Below are 19,771 nucleotides of genomic sequence, written 5' to 3'. Positions count from 1 at the left end.
CAGTCAACATTCTCTAAAACATCATGGTTTCATGTCCCTCAATTACGTCCCCACTTCACCTCTTCTACTCCTGGGAGAACAGTCTAGTTGTTTCGCATAACTGAATTGTACCTATGCAGACTTCATCCAGGTCAGGGGTTCCCAACCTGGTGTCCAGGGATCCCTTGCTTAATGGTATTGGTCCATGGCACAAAGGGTCCAGGTGAAGCCACTCTGTATCCCTTCCCAGTACTATCATCTCCTTTTCACACTTTGATGATTAGGATGGCACATATCCCAGATGAGGTCTGAACAAGATTTTATGAAGTCAGAACATAATCATCCTATGCCAGCATTTATTGTCCAGACCAATAAAGGCCAATATTTGATACTCCATCCTAACCTGCATTGTCTACCCGAGGATCCACCTTCAAAAATATATGGACTTCTACAACAGTTTCTTTTTTCCTCAATACTCCTTTCCATTCAAATGTTAATATTCTGCATTTTTCAGTCATAAATCAAAATGTATAACATTTTAGGTGGCTTGGCACTGTTGTAAGATGCCACACAGAATAATACTGCACAGAGTACAAAACAACCGTTTCCACTGAAATTTATCTCATACTGAATTTAGAAGCCAAATAATTGAGCTAACCCACAACTTGCAGTCACAAACTTAAGATCCATCTCTTTTTTGAAGGTTCCTTTGATTTGTCTTCCATATCGACCTCAGAATTCTCATCAAGGTTATAACACCTGCTCTAAGATTTCCTTTTTGTCTTAAACATCTCCACATCTTCCTTTTCCAGTACCTCTCCTCCAAAGCCTACCTCAATCAATCTGGCTTTATTTGCTCAAATCCTATTGGCAAAATTTCTGACAATTATTTTTCCTCCTTTGCCTATGTAGCCCCTCACCAGACTCGTATGCAACCTTGGCTCATTAACACGTTCTGCTAACAGCCACAGGACTTAGCGCCACCTTTCATAAACAATATATGTCTAGGGTCAGTATGATTTGGGGTTTAACCAAACAGGAATGTCATGATGCTCCAATTAAAGAAACCTCATTTTGAGCAAGTACTGTGTAAATATTGCCCATAAAAAATTGTTGGTCGGCAAGAAATAACCATATAAAATTATAAGGAAGTATATTTACAAATTTCAGCTTTATCGAAGTTAGTGAGAAAGACAAAACAGAAAAAAAATAAAGTGGCCCATTTTAGTTAAATAAATCCAAAGTGCTCCTGGAGCTCATGTTGAAGTTGTCTTTTTACTGATGACTGGACCAACAGTCTGCGTGAAAGCACACACTGTATTCTGAACCATTCGAAATCCATCTTGAACAAACGGGATCCCCATCAGCAGCACTGGCCCTTCCTCCTTGGAGTCGGTCACTATCTGTTCAAAGCACTTTGTGAAACGGGGACGCTCCTTCCCACTGCATTCTGAGTCAACTTCCCTCCTGTCCTCTCCTCAACTTCCGCCAAAAAGACTGCTGTCCGTCCCAAATCTCTCTCCACCTCGTTCTCTGGAGTTTCTCCAGATTCCGCCATCATGAGTGGCTGACACAATATTCCCAAGTTGAGCAGCAGAGCTTCTTATCTCTATCCAAAACAAAAACATTCTACCAGCAGGAACCACTGTGAAAATGAAATTTCTACAGCATGGAGGTAGAAACAGGGCCATTACACTTGCAAAACCATTTACAGTGATATCCCTAATATAGATTTAGTAATGTAGAAAATGCCTTCATCAGCAAAGCTGATTAAAACTGAGTTCAGCACTTGAAATCAATGCCAATGAGACTGGTCACATTGTGGTTATGTCGCCAGACAAGTAAATCAGATGCTGTTGGATTCAGATGTTTTTAATCCAGGATTCCTTTGGAAGCCAGGAAAGAGGCACTAAACTTGCTTCACGGTCAACTTTGTAAGCGTTAGTAGAACAAAGACAGTTGAAAGCAGAGAGTAATAGAGGTCTACTATGTGAAGGGAGATGGAAGCAAAAAGGTGATACCACTGCACATCAGCTCTTTTATATTACATAGACAAGAAAAAATTCCATTCAAATTCGCAGATAAGAGTCAGCTAATCAGAAAACTCGTATTCAAACACAGCACTGGAGAATTCAAAAATCACACAAATGTAACCGCTAGGGGAAACAGTTGATTGCTGTATATTTAATAGCTGCTAATAACTGTGACCACTAGGAAGCATACAATTAATCGTGAAGCTACAAGGAAAATATTGAAACAGTCAGATCCAAACACTGCTTAGACTAAAATGCCAGATAGCAGTTCAAACCTTGTATGCCAGTTTAAGAATTCAATTTCAGAGCTGGTAACAATGAAATTTACCATGGACTTAAAGAGTTTTAGGTAATGAAATCTGCATCCAGCCTTCAGGTTGTTTTTGTCCTTTGCTAGACTGACTAACTTTCAAGTGCCTTTGCAACCAATTCATTCATCTGATTCCATGAAGGGAAGTTCAGAAACAGCCGGTAAACACCATCACCAGAAGTTATTTCTGGATGCTGACCATATAAGCATGCTATACCCTGAGTGGAGAACCCTTTTGGTTATGCAGTTTCTCAGGCAATAACACTTTTCTAAACTAGTTCTATAAAGAAATTAAAGCTGCTTTTTAAATTAAAGAACTTTATGCTATAAATGTTCTGGGATCGTGAGGGGTTGTGCAAGACATGCACTCCCAGGAGCTTAAAACTGCTGGCAGTTTGCACTATTGTGCCTCTGATGTAAAGATGGGTGTGAGTGGTGTGAATTCTGCTGAAGTCAATAACCATTTCCTTTGTGTTGTTGGCATTGAGGAAAAGGTTATTTGTTTGGCACCAGGCCAAGAGCTCTTCTACCTCCTCTCTGTAGGCTGTCTCACTTCTGTTGGCGACAAGCCCCACCACTGTCGGGTCATTAACAAACTTAATAATGGGATTACTCGGGTGTTTAGTTGTGCAGTCAGGTGCAAGCCCACTGTACAGCAATGGGCTCAACACACGGTGCTCGGGGGACACCTGTGTTAAGGATGATGGGGAGGGAGGAGTTGTTGTGAATCCTATATTAAGATCTGTTCGTTAGGAAGCCCAACACCCAGTTTTAACAGTGTATTTAGACTGAGAAGTCAGCTTGTTCACCAAGGTTTCTGGGACAATAGTGTTAAATATCAAACTGAAATACAGTAATAGCACTCTGACACGTGTCCTTGTTTTCTAGGTAAGTCAGTGTCGGGTGCATGACAGATGCTTTAGCATCTGTTGTAGAGTGGTTCTGTCAGTGAGCATAGCAGCAAGTGTCCAGTGTAGCAGGAATGGTGATTTTGATATATTGTAGCGGTGTGCTACACGCAGCGCTAAAATTACAACACGGAGTCGGTAACTGCAGTTGAAGGAAAAAAACTCTATTCGAAATCCTCAGCCTCACTTTTAAGCCTCCCTCAACCTGCCCCCCCCCCCCCCGTGGCGCAGAGGCTCCAAAGCTCTGTGCTCGCAAACCCCCATAGGCTAATTGTGAGCCGGTTCGGATGTGCCAGGAAATGGGTCACCACATAACCCCCCAGAACCAGCGATACACCCCCCAATGTCCGCAGTCTGGGCCAGAGGTCGGCCTCTGCGCCGAGGTGCCGGAAACTCGGCCAGTTGTGCCAGGTCCACATGGGCCGGTTTGAGGCGGTCCACCGTGAAAACCTCCTCTTTCCCCCCAACGTCCAGCACGAATGTGAACCCTTTGTTCCGGAGCACCATAAACGGCCCCTCGTATGGCCACTGCAGCGGTGACCGATGCCCGCCCCTTCGTACAAACACAAACTTACAGTTCTGCAGGTCTTTGGGTACGCAGGTCGAGTTCCGCCCATGCTGTGAAGTGGGTATGGGGGCCAAGTTACCGAGCTTCTCGCGTAATCTGCCCAGGACTGCTGCGGGATCTTCCTGCTGGTAGGAACTCCCCGGGGACGACCAGGGGCGCGCCGTATACCAACTCGGCCGAGGAGGCGTGCTGGTCGTCCTTGGGCGCTGTGCGGATGCCGAGTAGGACCCAGGGAAGCTCGTCCGCCCAGTTGGCTCCTCGCAGGCGGGCCATGAGGGCCGACTTCAGGTGACGGTGGAAACGCTCCACTAGCCCGTTCGACTGTGGGTGGTAGGCAGTTGTTTGGTGCAGCTGAGTCCCCAAAAGGCTGGCCATAGCTGACCACAGGCTGGAAGTGAACTGGGCGCCTCTGTCGGAGGTAATGTGGGCCGGTACACCAAAGCGAGATATCCAGGTGGTGATCAGGGCTCGGGCGCAAGATTCAGACGTGGTGTCGGTGAGCGGGACCGCCTCTGGCCATCTTGTGAACCGGTCCATGATAGTTAGGAGGTGCCGCAGTCCGCGCGACACTGGCAGGGGGCCCACGATATCCACATGAATGTGGTCGAAACGCTGGTGGGCGGGATGGAACTGCTGCGGTGGGGCTTTGGTGTGCCGCTGCACCTTGGCCGTCTGGCAGTGCATGCATGTTTTGGCCCATTCACTGACCTGTTTGCGGAGTCCGTGCCAAACGAAACTGCTGGAAACCATCTGGACAGTTGTCCGGATGGAGGGATGCGCCAAGTTATGAATGGAGTCGAAAACACGGTGCCGCCAGGCTGTCGGGACGACGGGATGGGGCTGGCCGGTGGCGACGTCACAGAGTAGGGTCCTCTCACCCGGGCCTACGGGGAGGTCCTGGAGCTGCAAACCGGAGACTGCGGTTCTGTAACTCGGAATCTCCGCATCCGCCTGCTGCGCCTCTGCCAGTGCCTCAAAGTCTACCCCTTGGGAAAGGGCATGAACGGTAGGGCGAGAGAGTTCATCCGCCACTACATTGTCCTTACCCGAGACGTGCCGGACATCCGTCGTGTATTCAGAGATGTAGGACAGGTGGCGTTGCTGGCAGGACGACCAGGGGTCGGATGCTTTCGTAAACACAAAGGTAAGCGGTTTGTGGTCCGCGAACGTGGTGAAGGGCCGACCTTCTAGGAAGTACCTGAATTGCCGGATTGCCAGGTAGAGCGCCAACAGTTCCCGGTCGAAAGCACTGTACTTGAGCTCGGGTGGCCGCAGGTGTTTGCTGAAAAACGCCAGGGTTTGCCAGCGACCTGCGATGAGTTGCTCCAGCACCCCACCGACTGCCGTGTTTGATGCGTCCACTGTGAGGGCGGTAGGCGCGTCCATTCAGGGATGTATTAGCATTGCGGCGTCCGCCAAAGCTTCCTTCGTTTGAACGAAAGCGACGGCGGACTCCTCGTCCCAGGTAATGTCCTTGCTCAGACCCGACATCAGGGAGAACATGATCCGGGCAGCTGAAGGGAGGAAGCGGTGGTAGAAATTGACCATACCTACGAATTCCTGAAGGCCTTTGATCGTGGTGGGTCGGGGGAAGTGGCGGACCGCATCTACCTTAGCGGGCAGAGGGGTTGCCCCATCTTTAGTAATCCTGTGGCCCAGGAAGTCAATGGTATCAAGTCCGAACTGGCATTTGGCGGGGTTGATTGTAAGACCGTACTCACTCAGTCGGGCGCAGAGTTGACAGAGATGGGACAGATGCTCCTGACGACTGCTGCTGGCTATGAGGATGTCGTCCAAATAGATGAACGCGAAGTCCAGGTCCCGTCCCACCGCGTCCATTAACCGCTGGAACGTCTGTGCTGCATTCTTCAGGCCGAACGGCATGCGGAGGAACTCGAAAAGGCCAAACGGGGTGATGAGAGCCATTTTGGGGACGTTGTCAGGATGCATTGGGATTTGATGGTACCCTCGGACGAGGTCTACCTTGGAGAAGATCCGTGCGCCGTGCAGGTTTGCTGCAAAGTCCTGAATGTGCGGCACAGGGTAGCGGTCCGGTGTGGTAGCCTCGTTCAGCCTGCGGTAGTCGCCGCACGGTCTCCAGCCTCCTGTCGCTTTGGGCACCATGTGCAGGGGGGAGGCCCATGGGCTGTCGGACCGCCGGATGATCCCCAATTCCTCCATCCTCTGGAACTCCTCCTTCGCCAGTCGGAGCTTGTCCGCGGGAAGCCGCCAGCGCGGGCGTGGAGGGGTGGTCCCTGGGTCGGGATGTGGTGCTGTACGCCGTGTCAGGGCATGGCCGCTGTGAACTGCGGTGCCAGAACCGATGGGAAATCCGCCAGGACCCTGGTGAAGTCGTTGTCAGACAGTGTGATGGAGCCAAGGTGAGGGGCTGGCAACTGGACTGCACCCAGGGAGAACGTCTGAAAGGTCTCAGCGTGCACCAGTCTCTTCCTGGGCACGTCGACCAGTAGGCTGTGACCCCGCAAAAAATCCGCACCCAGAAGCGGTTGGGCTACGGCGGCCAGTGTGAAGTCCCACGTGAACTGGCTGGAGCCGAACTGTAGCTGCACCTGACGGGTGCCATAGGTCCTTACTGTGCTGCCATTCACGGCCCTCAGGGGGGGACCCGGTGCCCTGCTGCGGGTGTCGTAACTCGTCAGAGGTAAAACGCTGATCTCGGCACCAGTATCGACCAAAAACCGGCGTCCCAACCTTCTATCCCACACATACAGGAGGCTATCCCGATGGCCAGCTGCCGTAGCCATCAGTGGCGGCTAGCCCTGGCGTTTCCCGGGAACTTGCAGGGCGGGCGACAACGGCGGGCTTCTGCGCCCCACCGCTGGTGGTAGAAGCACCAGTGTTCCTTGGGCCGGGGGTTGGCGGGCTCTGCGGCCGGGCCTGTACTGGTTTGCTGCTGGGAGCGTGGCTGGGAGATCTGTGCGATGGACGCCCCGCTCACCTTTTTGGCGTTCCACAGCAAGTCCGCCCTGGCTGCCACCTTCCGGGGGCCACTGAAATCTGCGTCGGACAGCAGCAGGCGTATGTCCTCGGGCAGCTGCTCCAGGAATGCCTGCTCAAACATGAGGCAGGGTGTGTGTCCGTCGGCTAGAGACAACATCTCATTCATTAAAGCCGATGGAGGTCTGTCGCCCAAGCCATCCAGGTGCAGTAAACGGGCAGCCCGCTCGCACCGTGAGAGTCCAAAAGTCCTGAGGAGCAGGGCTTTGAATTCCGTGTACTTGCCGTCTGCCGGGGGCGACTGTACGAACTCCGCGACCTGGGCCGCTGTGTCCTGGTCGAGGGAGCTCACCACGTAGTAGTAGCGGGTGTCTTCTGAGGTGATCTGGCGAACGTGGAATTGGGCTTCGGCTTGCTGGAACCATAGGTTCGGTCGCTGTGTCCAGAAACCCGGCAGTTTCAACGAAACCGCATGAACAGAGGCAGCGTCGGTCATTTCTGGTCCAAAAATCGTTTGGAGCGTCGGGGTCACCAATTGTAGCGGTGTGCTACATGCAGCGCTAAAATTACGACACGGAGTCGGTAACTGCAGTCGAAGGAAAAAAACTTTATTCGAAATCCTCAGCCTCACTTTTAAGCCTCCCTCAACCTGCCCCCCGTGGCGCAGAGGCTCCAAAGCTCTGTGCTCGCAAACCCCTGTAGGCTATCTAATTGTGAGCCAGTTCGGATGTGCCAGGAAATGGGTTGCCACAATATGCCATTACCAGCCATTCAAAACACTTCATAAAAATTGGCAACAGTGCCACCAGGTGGTAGTCGTTTAGTAATAAAGGTGTAAAGTTCGTTAGTACAGGGATGATGGTGGCAAATTTGAAGCATGTTGAGACAGCAGCCTGGATGGGTGAAGTATTGAAGATGTCCGTGAAGAAGTCAGTGAGCTGGTGTACATACTCCAGGTACTCGGCCTGAGATGTTGCCTGACCAGGCTGCTCTATGGAGGGGGCAGACTCTCTGTAGAGACCTTCTCATGCTTGCTGCTTTTACGGATAGCGCCTGCTCACCTTGGAGGGGGTTGGCCCGCATTGTGTTGCATGTCTCACAGCGTGCATAAAAGTTGTTTCATGTCAGGGAGGGAGGCATCACTAGTACAGCTGACGCAGTGTTCCCTTACGTAGTCAGTAATGGACTCGATGCCCCGGCACACATGCTGGGGCTCAATATCAGACAAGTGTTCCTGAACTTTTTATGCATAAGCAGTCTGCGTCCTCCTGATGCCCAAGATGAGATTTTTCCTGGCTGCTTTGACAGCAAGCTGTTCTGCCTCCAGACTTGAAGGCAGCACTCTGGGCTTTTAGTAGGGAGTGCACTTCTGCATTCAGTCAGGGTTTCTAACTGGGCCACGAGATGACTGTTCTTAAAGTACCAATAGAAATATAGAAAACCTACAGCACAATACAGGCCCTTCAGCCCACAATGCTGTGCCGAACATGTACTTACTTTAGAAATTACCTAGGGTTACCCATAGCCCTTTATTTTTCTAAGCTCCATGCACAGATCCAGGAGTCTCTTAAAAGACCGTATGTCATTCTCCATTTTCACCAGCAGTCAGCATTATGGAGATGAAGTCAGAGATACCAAATAGGTGTAAAGGCTGGTGTGAAACGAAGGTATGGAGAACTTTGAAAATAAAACTGGGAATTTTGGAAAAGATGTATTGCTTACCCTAGATCCAACATTGATAAATCAGCATGAGATAGTAACTGAATTTAATGTGGCGCATGTTAATGCAAGCAGAAGGGTTAGTTATAGTCACACAGTCCTACTGACACGACCAACCCACAATCCCAGAAATCATGGATACAGACAGAAAGCACAAAACACAAGAAATGGGAGTAGAGTAGGCCAGATATCAGAATGAGATTTATTATTACTGACATAATAACAGCAGCAGTACAATGCAAGGCATAAAAAATACAAGTTACAAAAATTGATACAGTAGATCAAAAGAGAAATAGCAAGGTAGTAGTCATGGATTCATGGACTGTTCAGAAATCTGATGCTAGAGGGGGAAGAAATTGTTCGAAAAATATTGAGTGTGGGCTTTCAAGCTCCTGTACCTTCTCCCTGATGCTAGTAAAGAGAAAAGGACATGTCCGAGATGGTGAGGGTCCTGAATGATGGATGCTGCCTTCTTGAGCCTTTTGAAAATGCCCTTAATGTTGGGAACAGTTGTGCTGATGCTTAAGCTAATTAAGTATAAAACCCTATGCAATCTCTTTTGATTCTGTACATGGAGCCTCCAAGCCAGGCAGTGATACAACCAGTTAGAATGCTCTCCACTGTACATATGTAGAAACTTGCTAGCCATGCCTTTGTTGGCATTCCTCAAACTCCAAATGAAGTACAGCCACTAGTATGCCTTCTTTATGAATGGGCCCAGGCCTCTCAGATGTTAACACCCCAAATCTTGCCACTGCTCACTCTTTTTAATGAGGACAGGTATGTCTTCCCCCAACCTCCCGCTCACAAAATCCCCTCAATTCCTTGGTCTTGCTGATGTTGTGTATCTCACTCCTATACATCTCTTTCTCATGCTATCTGAAATTCTGGTGATAACAATGGTGTCATCAGCAAATTTACAGATGGTGCTTGAGCTGTAGCTCACCATATAGCCAGTGTAAAAAAAAGTAGAGCAGTGGGATAAACATGCTTCCTTGAAGTTTGCCTGTGTTGATTGTCACCAAGGAAGAAATCTTCATTTCTTTCATCATTATTGGATGAAACTCCTCAAATGTCTAAACTTACAGGAATATCTTTTGGAAATTAGTTCAGTGACTGTAAGAACAGCTTTAACTCCTCTCCTCCACCTCCCATCCTTTTATTCTGGCTTATGCACCCTTCCTCTCCAATCCTGATGAGGGGTCTCAACCTAATAAGTAGACTGCTTATTCCCTCCTCCTATACAAGCTACCTGACTTGCAGAGTTCCTTCAGAATTTGGTGGGGGTTTTTTAAGAACATCAGGTGGGGTAATACACAGAAGTCTTATTTACTAGGCCTACATTCAGAAAATTATTTCAATTAAGATTATTTCCAAATGTAGTTTCCATGACCAAAATGTCCTTTTAAGCCCACGGTACAATAATAATTGAGGAAACATCTTATTCAAATAGCCCATAATCAATTTTTACTCCAAATTTCCCAATGTCTCGATAAACCCATATAAGGGAAACAAACCTTCCTGTTTCTGGTCCCGAGTTTGCCTTTTACCAGTGAACCTGCCCAACGATATGAGGAACTGTACGTAAATTTGGTTTCAATTCTTCACAACATTGGTCTCACCAGGTGAGAACGTACATGACTAATTAAATCCAGTCTGACAGAAGTTCAATCATTTATATTTAGTGGGGAAAGTTTTAAAATCAAAGAAAATCTTCCAAAAGCATTTTTCAAAACAAGGGAACTTAGAGATTGCAGCTCGTGACCCTGAGAAGCTCCGGCGATACAGAACACAACACCGAACAACCCCACCCACCCACAGAACACACTCACGATCACTCCCGATCCTACTGCCTGGCAGCAACGCTCCCCATCAACGCGCAGGCGCAACCGGGGACGCAAGGCAGCCCTGCAATCTTCCCCAATCATTGCGCGGATGAAATTAGAACTACACCTCCCAGAGCGCCACGCGCACAGCCCAGCGCAGGCGCAACCGGGGACGCAAGGCAGCCCTGCAATCTGCCCCAATCATTGCGCGGATGAAATTAGAACTACACCTCCCAGAACACCACGCGCACAGCCCAGCGCAGGCGCAACCGGGGACGCGGGGAACCCCTGCAATCTGCCCCAATCATTGTACGGATTGGCGGAGAACTACACCTCCCAGAACGCCACGCGCACGGTCCGACGCAGCGCCGAGCAAAATCAGAGGGCGGGCAGGAGTCCCCAGTGGTTATTGTGCAGTTAGAAATGGATATATCAGTATGCGATAAGCCACTGTAAGGTTTAATGGAACATAATAGCCTAGACAGGACATTATAGGGTTAATGGTTCATAGGACTGGACAATAGGATATAGATCATTGTAAAGTTTAGAGGCACACCTGAGGTGGTCTTTGAGGATTTCTGCCAGTAGGCGTTAACAACTTCTCTGTCTTTAATATGTCTAACAGGTTATGTCGTTCACATGCCAGACTTAGAACATGTGCAAGAATAAGGCTCTCTGGCCCAAGATCTGTGTGCCAAATTAAGTTAATCCCATCTACCTGCACATGGACTATATTGCTTCATTGTCTTGTCTGATCATATCCACGTCAAAGTATCTCTTAACCAACTACTCCCCCTGGGTGTATACCACACTCTATGAAAGAAACAAAAATTATCCTTACTGTTTATGTATTTATTTAGCGATACAGCACGAAGTAAGCCCTCTGGCCTTTCAAGCCTTGTTGCCGCAGCAACCCTCCACAAATCTAATGAACCCTAACCTAATCACAGGATAGTTTACAATGACCTATCCAGTATATCTTTGGAGGAAACCAGAGGATCTGGGGAAAATTCATGCATTCCACAAAGAGGACATACAGAGTCTCCAGACAGAATGATATTGGAATTGAACTCCGGAACGCCCCGAGCGGTAATAGTGTTACGCTAAGTGCTATACTTCCATGGCGCTCATATTTCTAACTGGTCCGGTTTAATCCTTTGACAATCTTCCTCATTATCTCCAACTTTTTTTATGACACCAGACTCCCAAATCAAATTCTGTTCAATGCTCAATCATGCAAAGAAAATACAGATGTTTAAGGATGAGTTTGGAAATTAAACCCAGTTAGATTTGTTGGGTAAGTCAAATTTTTGCATGCCCAGCACTACTAGTCTCTACAACAGACACTCTATCCTGGCCTCTGTCATTGAAAGAGATTCAAAACTGTGCTCAAAAGCTCTTGGAGAGAATGCAATATCCCCACTGTATCCTGGGAATCTCTGGCCTATAATCTCTTTAAGTGGAGAAGGAACATTCAGGGTGATATTGAGAACATCAAGGCCATAAATCAAGAGTTTACAGCCTTGAGTAAGTAGCAGAAAAAACAGGCTACCACAAAAGATACCCCCCAAGCCTCCTCTCAATTACCACCTCCCACAAAGGTGGAAGAGTCAGGCCTGCCGAAGGGGTTCAGCCTGAAACATCGACTGTACTTTTTCCATAGATGCTATCTGGTATGCTGAGTTCCTCGAGCATTTTGAGTGTGTTGTTCATATTTCCTCTTTTCTGAAGTTTCCACAATGATTTCATCAGTCGTTTCAGATTACACAAAACTGCCCTGGAAGTCATTCATCCTTGACCCTGAGGGATTGTGTGGTAAAGTTAGGTGTAAATAGCCATTTGCCTTGGGGGCCAGACTTTGCTCTGTCACTGAAGGCCAGCATGTGAAATGGGGAGGCAAATAAAATGTTAGCCTTTATATTGAGGAATAGTTAGAAAAGTAAAGAGTCTTCTTGCAATCATAAGGGACCTGGTGTGGCCATAACTGGAGCATTGCATACAGCTTTGGTCTTAAATAAAAAAGAATATACTCTTATGGAGGGAGTGCAGTGAGGTTTCATTAACTAAAAAGAATATGATTTTGATGTATTTTGCTTGCTTGTAGCCATTGACAATTTGGTGAAATAGCCTTCAAGCATTCCACTAGCATTTTGTGTGTGTTGCTTGAATTTCCAACATCTGCAGATTTCCTCGTGTTTGCTTGAGAAGAATATTTTCTCTCTTAGGGATGTAAACCTGTGCACTTCTCCACAGCAGTGAGACGTGGATGCACAGTTATTAAGTGTATTGAAAACTGAGATCAGTAGATCTTTAGACGAAATAAATCATGTGATATGAGGAATAGCAATTAACTTTTGATACTAAGAGTCAATTACAAAGACACTGTCATTTTTATTAAACTAGATTTCATTGTTTTGAAGTGAGTTTTTGTATCGTTTAAAAAATCTTATTTTTAACAATTTTTCTTTACAAATCACAAGTGTAATTGAATGCTTGTAAATCTCAAAGAATTTCTCAAGTGTTTAGTAACACTGTTAGGAATAACAGCTTAGGTAGGCAATGAGCTAGGAAACAGACTTCACTAAATGTCAAAGCCTTTCTGTGAGTACAGCTGACTGTGCTGACACAGTCTCTGTACTGTATTTTGTTGTGTCAAGATGCTGTATGGTGATCTCTCAGCAGAAGAAAGGAGCAAAGATCATGGACAAGTTTGTCAATTCTTCTATAAATAATAAACAGAAAGGTTCAAGAAACGTTGTCTCGTTATGAACTTCTTTGGTTGCTGGTGATGGTGTATGAGTGATTAACTATTGGTTCAAGAAGAGTCCTGGAAACTCTGAGGATTAGTGGCCCTAGTTTTTATTACACTGGGCCAAAATGGTTTGCAAGATCATCCAGTTCCAGGAATCTTCTTTGTATTTACAGCAGCTTAATATTCAGGACAAAATTGAAGCATAATAAGTCAAGTTACAAAAGATCCATAAGAACACATAGAATTAAACCTTTAAACCATCTCTATTTCAGATGGCTGCCCTCCTTCTGTATATTTGCTTAGCATTGTTCTGTACCGAGGAAATACCAAGAAGATGCCTGCATCTGCAGGAAGTGCCCCCAGCTGCAGCTCCTGACTAACAAGGTCAAGGTCAGTGTTTCAGATTTTTTGATCATTCAGATCTCTTCCAGGGAAAGTATGACGTATACAAAAAGGACAGTTTACACCTGAACCTGAGGGGGACCTACACCTTTGTGGGCAGGTTTGTTAAAGATGTTGAGGAGGGTTTAAACTAATTTGACTGAGAGATGGGTAACAAGTGATAGGACTGAGAATGGGGTAGTTGGTATACATCTAGATGCAGCGGACTCAACCACAAGCTGCTCTAAAAAACCATCTTGTGGGCATTCTACAAGTGAGCTGTGAGGAAGGACAAGCAGATGACGTGACATAATTGCAGTCAGTGGAATGAGCTAAAGTGTAACATGAAGGTAAAATCGAATAGGGTGATGAATACAAGACTGGCAGTGTTATATTTGGAAGCACACAGTATAAGAAATAAGATAGGTGATCTTGAAGTGCAGTTAGAGATTGGCAAGTATGACATGGTGGCCATCACTGAGTCGTGGCTGAAAGGAAATTGTAGCTGGGACCAAAACGTCTAAGAATACAAATCATATTGAAAGGTCAGGCAGTTAGGCAGAGGGGGTGGGGTTGCACTGTTGGTAATATATGAAGTCAAATCCTTAGGAAGAAGTGACATAGGATCAGAAGATGTAGAATCCTTCTGGGCAGAGTTAAGAGACTGCAAGAGTAGAAAGACCCTGATAGGAGTTATATACAGTCCTCCAAACAGTAGCCAGGATGTGGGATATAAATTACAATGGGAGGTAGGAAAGGCAGGTAATAATGGCAATGTTACAATAGTTATATGGATTTCAACATTCAATTAGGTTGGGAATATCAAGTTAGTGCTGAGTCCTAAGAGAGAAAACTTATAGAATGCCTACAAGTTGGCTTTTTAGTGCAGCTTGTGGTTGAGCCCACTAGGCAAAAGGCAAAGCAGGATTGGGTGTTGTGTAATGAACCAGATTAAATTAGGAAACTTAAGGTACAGAAATCCTGAAGAGGCAGTGATCATAATATGATAGAATATTGAATTGAATTGATTTTGTTACTTACATCTTTCATATATGAGAGGTGATTGATAAGTTTGTGGCCTAAGGTAGAAAGAGATGAGTTATTAACTTCAAACTTTCTGCATGATCACTCAAAGAATTGACCTCCAGTTGCATGCAACTAGAGCTGTTTAACTGAACTCCTTCTACCTTGGGCCACAAACTTATCAGTCACCCACCTGTGGACACTTTCTGGAGGTCCAAGATCCGTATGCTCCACAACCGCTGGTCTAAGAGTGTAAATGTAGGAGAGGACGATGTTGAAAAATAAATGTGCTTGGTTTTCTGAAATTGACTCCTTCTACCTTAGGCCACAAACTTATCAATTGTATTAGTAATGATCTTTCAAGAGTCTTAGGATTCTGGAAGGCTTCCAGAGGACTGCAAAGTTACTTCACTCTTTAAGAAGGTAGGGAGGCAGAAGAAAGGAACTTATAGGCCAGTTAGCCTGACCTCAATAGTTGGGAAGATGTTGGTCCATTATTAAGAATGAGGTTTCAGGTACTTGGAAGCACTAACAAAGTAGGTCAAAATTTTCTTCAGGGGAAATCTGGCCTGATAAACCTGTTTAATTTTTTTTGAGAAAATAGCAGGCAGAAGAGACAAAGGAGTCTGTGGCTGTTGTTTACTTGGATTTTCAGAAGGCTTTTGACAAGGTACTGCACATGAGGCTACTTAACAAGATAAGAGCCTATGGTATTACAGGAAAGATACTAGCATGGATGGAAGATTGGCTGATGGGCAAGAGGCAAAGAGTAGGGACAAAGTGGGCCAATTCTGGTTGGCTACCAGTGACTCGTGGTGTTCTGCAGGGGCTGGTATTGGAACTGCTTCTTTTCACATTATGTGTCGGTGATTTGGATAATGGAATTAACGGCTTTGTGGCCAGCTTTGCAGCTGATATGAAGTTAGGTGAGGGGGCAGGTAGTGTTGAGGAAGCAGAGAGTCTGTAGAAGGATTTAGACCGATTGGGACAATGGGTAAGGAAGTGGCAAATGGAATATCGTGCCGGGAAGTGTACTATCATGCACTTTTATAGGAGGAATAAAGGCAGAGACTGTTTTTTAAATGGTCTGAAGGTTCAAAAATCAGAGGTGCAAAGGGACTTGGGAGTCCTTGTGCTGAATTCCTTAAGGGTTAACTTGCTGGTTAACCTTTAGGTGGTGAGATGGCAAATGTAATGTTATCATTATTTTGAGAGGACTGGAATATAGGGTCAAGGGTGTAATGCTGAGGCTTTTAAAGGCATTGATCCAGCCATATCTACTTTCCTCGCAGCGTGTTGCATATACAGCTAGACAGGGAGTTAACTGTTTTCTCAAAAATAATCTGGAAGCTTTTTTCAGGGCTTTTAATGAAATAACTTTGTGAAACTGCAGAAAGTTAAGCGAAACGCATATTAGCTTGTAAACAGTATCATCACACGCCTGAATATAATAATATTAATTATTCTCTCCATCAGCGTTAAACAAGGTAATGCAGATGTGCAACATTCTGTAGCTATGTCGTGGACTCGTGTCAACTTGTGTCACTACAATAGCTTGATAGCAATGAACGATAAGCACAATATTTCCTTCAAAGTTCATCTGCCAAATGTTTACCAATGTTAAGAAGGCTTAAGACTCACAGATATTGCTGTTTCAAGGGCAAATAAAGAGTGGTGAGAGATGGATGTCTTTCTACCATGTTTGCTCCAAGTTGAAATCCAAATTAACTCCAACGAACAGGAAGTGATGTTTGTACAAAATGATCTACGTACAAAATGAACAGTGCCTCTAGACACAGAACACTTCCTGCCTGACATCCAAGATGTCAAATTTAACTACGGAAACTAAAAGTGAAATGATCGTTTCATTAAGTCTTTGGCAAAGAAAGGAAAAAAAGGACGGTCTCAGAGACTGGTCTTGATAACAATCTTATTGACCAGTCTTCAACTATTCCCGCTACGAAAATGTTGCCCTTGATGTCATACTTGCTCATGGTAATGTCTGATGACCAGACTCGGGATACAGTACACGCCCAGAATGATGATTGGGCAAAGTACCTCTAAAGTGAGTTGTGTCCTGTTAATATATCCTCCAACTCGCTGTACCCTTCAGAGTCAAGAAAGGGACAGACTTCAGTAAGATAACTTTGGATTGGAAGAGTTTCCTGCTTTGTGATGCACTTCCTCTGCATACATCTGTCTTTGAAGACCAAGAAGGATTCTAACCTCTGCCAGATTTGTCCCAGTTTGTGTTAGATTTTTATTTTAATTTAGCCCAGTTAATGATAGATAAATACCTACAGTGTGATCTCTATGAGCTTGAATGTGGTAAAGCTTTGAATTCTAATCCTGCTAATAAACAGAAAAAACGTAAACTGCGTCAATGCAATGTCACATACATTGAGGAGCATTTGATGGTTCTGGGCCTGTACTGCTGGAGTTTAAACGAATGAGGGGAGATCCCATTGAAACCTATTGAATATTGAAAAGCCTAGATAGAGTGGATTGTGGAGAGGTTGTTTCTGATTGTGGGTAAGTCTAGGACCAGAGGCCATAGCTCAGAGAAGAAGGACGGCCATTTCGAACAGAGTTGAGGAATTTATTTAGCCAGAGGCTGGTGAATCTGTAGAATTCATTGCTGTGGACAGCTATGGAGGCCAAGTCATTGAGTATATTTCAATCGGAGGTTGACAGGATCTTGATTACCTGGGGCATCCAAGAGCAGAATAGAAATTGGGACAACCCACGGTGTGGGATAGACAACAGAATGACATTTCCTGTCACCATACTGATCTTGAATAATAAGGCATCCCAGTGAGATTTGTCATATTCTGAAGTGACTTCAAATCATTGTAAACTATAATGCAGTGTGCACTATTCCAGATTTAAACGTAGTATGGTTTGATAAATATTCTGGCTGTGGTTTGATTGCCATCAAGTGGTAATTCATTGGAACTACATGAGAAGTGAGAAGAATAACAAGACTGGCAAGAAGAGTTTTTAATGGAGAAATTTGAAGTATGTGTTAACTCACCACATGCTGAAATAAACATAATAATTGATAACATAACTGGCCTCAGATGTAGGCATATTGAAGCTATAATTTTCTTCAGTCCTTCTTAGAAGTGATGGACCATTTATCAGTAAAATCAGGACAAAGCGTTTGATTAACAGTGATTGTTTCAGACAAGAAAATATGGAAATTGGCTGTCGGAGAATAGCAACTGTGGTTTTGCTACCTATTCTCTTATTTGGTATGCAAATGTGAAAATGTCAAAATTTGTTGAAATGAAGTGTTAAAGCCATTGTTCAAAGTTCAAATTCTGAATAGGGTGGACAATACAAACAAAGCTAGCAGCTGAGGTACAGGAGGTTCTGCAGATACTGGGAATAAGTATTATGAAAGGTCTTGGTCTGAAACATCTGTTTTTTTCCCCTCCCCATAGATTGCGTGTGATCTGCTGAATTAAGTTATTTGTGAGTGCCAACAATCGACTGGACAGATGACACCTTCAGTACCCGTGCAGATGGAGCACAGCCACAATCCACCCAGTCAAGATCAGATGGCTCAGCCGGTCCTGGATGGACTTACTCTTCGTATCAGGGTATGATACCTCTTCATCATGGTCAGACCCACTGATGATATACCAGTGTTGTTCTCTGAGCACTACCTCCTTCATGCCTCCTGTCATCAGAAGGCAGTCTGGGAGGCATGGAAGTTGAGTGTTAAGCTGCTGACCCCAGATAACGTGAGGAACTAAAGAGGGATTACACACATTGGAGAATTCCTGATTCCCCTGTGCACTCACGGGAAGTGACAATGTGAACATCAAGAGGCTCTTCATCCTCAAAAGTATTCAGAATTGAATACAAAGTCAGAAGGAATTGCTCCAACTCCAGACTTACTTGCAGCAACTTCACCTGAAGTTCTAGGGGATGGATGTGAGGGAAGAGCAAGCCAGCTCTTTGCCCTAGAATCCTCCAAGATCATCGTCTGTTCCAGAGTACACTCAGTGGAACAGGAAGAAACATGCTTCCATTTCTTCTTCCAAAAGGTTCACAGGAGGGATTTTGTCATCCACAGTGTAAAGAAAGGACGACTTAGTAACAGCCTGGCATATCAAGGATCTGGAAGTCTTTCAGTGCTGGTCCGTACAATAAAAAGGCCACAGGTAGCACAGCCTCCAAAACATCTTATCCCTCCATTACAGAGGTCTTTAGTGACAGCAAACAGGTGAGTCTGGACCAAGAACAACTTTGGAGGAGTTGATAGGGTCCATCAATTCCGTTGATTTGAATAGAACTCCTGGAAGCGAAGTCTTACCGATTGAGTTGTGCTCACCTCTGTAGGACTGGATGGACCTGGACCTATTGGATGTGTATAACACCATGCTTCTGGCTTGCAGCAAATTACAATGGATGGAGAAGGGCATTATTACAAGCAGAAGAAAGAGAGAGGGATAATGTCAGGAATTGGAGACCATTCTCGTTGTTGAATATAGATTATAAAATCCTGTCCAAGGCCATCACCAACAGACTAAGTCTGCTGTGAATCAGATAAACCACCTAGACCAGATCTGTTGTGTACCACACAGGAAGATCTCTGGAAGCTCAGGACAACATTATCCATGTGCAAGATAAGGGTTGGACAGCTGCCTGGTCAGCTTGGACCTAGGGAAGGCCTATGACAGGATATCACTCAGGTACATGATAGACATGTTCTCCAAAATGTGTTTTTGCGAGACAAAGATGGAGTTAAGATGGTGCTAAACGGCAACTCCTTTGCTTGCATCTTCGGAAACAGCTCTATTTCCATCTTTAGTATCTTTATTTTTCCCTTTGAAGACCCTGACCTGGAGTTACGTGCTGACTTCGGTTCTTTGTGGGAATGGGACCCACTCTTGGGGTTTCAGGATTGGCCATTGTTCGGCACGCCAAGGGGTTGGCCTGAGAGGTGGCCTAGTATTTGGAAGCCTAAGATTATGGGGTTCTGGAGACGGGTGGATCGAGGATCGGTGTCATGGCAGGAGACTCATGAGTAGTTGGGCAAGCCAAAAAAACTGTTGCTGTGGGCCCAAAGACCCGAGATCTTTGTGATATTCGGGCACAGAGCTTGTAAAAAGTGACAACATGACTTTTTAATATCATAAACCAGCGAGTTGTTGTTATGCCTTCCACTCACTGTGAAAATGGGGGGGCACCTTCCCCTCCCTTATTAGGGAGAGAGAGAACCTGTGGGTTGCCAAATGCCGGATGAATTGCAATAGTCTTTGGGGTAACTGCAAGGTCTGTGTCTTTTCTATCGCTCAGTTCA

At 45.6% G+C, this 19,771-nt stretch overlaps 1 protein-coding gene across 3 annotated transcripts in view; it reads right to left on the bottom strand.

Moving 5' to 3' along the window:
• The window catches only part of LOC132397234 (cytosolic 5'-nucleotidase 1A-like), a 76,118-nt gene extending 65,691 nt beyond the window's left edge, over nucleotides 1-10,427 (bottom strand). For 2 of the 3 annotated variants that reach the window (XM_059975702.1, XM_059975705.1), the window contains exon 1: nucleotides 10,308-10,427. The gene's annotated coding sequence lies outside the window, so the exon portion shown is untranslated. The other variant, XM_059975703.1, reaches the window with a different exon arrangement.
• Between the last annotated feature and the right edge of the window lie 9,344 nt (nucleotides 10,428-19,771).

The sequence above is a fragment of the Hypanus sabinus genome, chromosome 7 (assembly GCF_030144855.1).
Source record: "Hypanus sabinus isolate sHypSab1 chromosome 7, sHypSab1.hap1, whole genome shotgun sequence".
Lineage (NCBI taxonomy): Eukaryota > Metazoa > Chordata > Chondrichthyes > Myliobatiformes > Dasyatidae > Hypanus > Hypanus sabinus.
The sequence above is the reverse complement of the archived record's forward strand: the minus strand, read 5'-3'. Positions and strand labels throughout refer to the sequence as shown.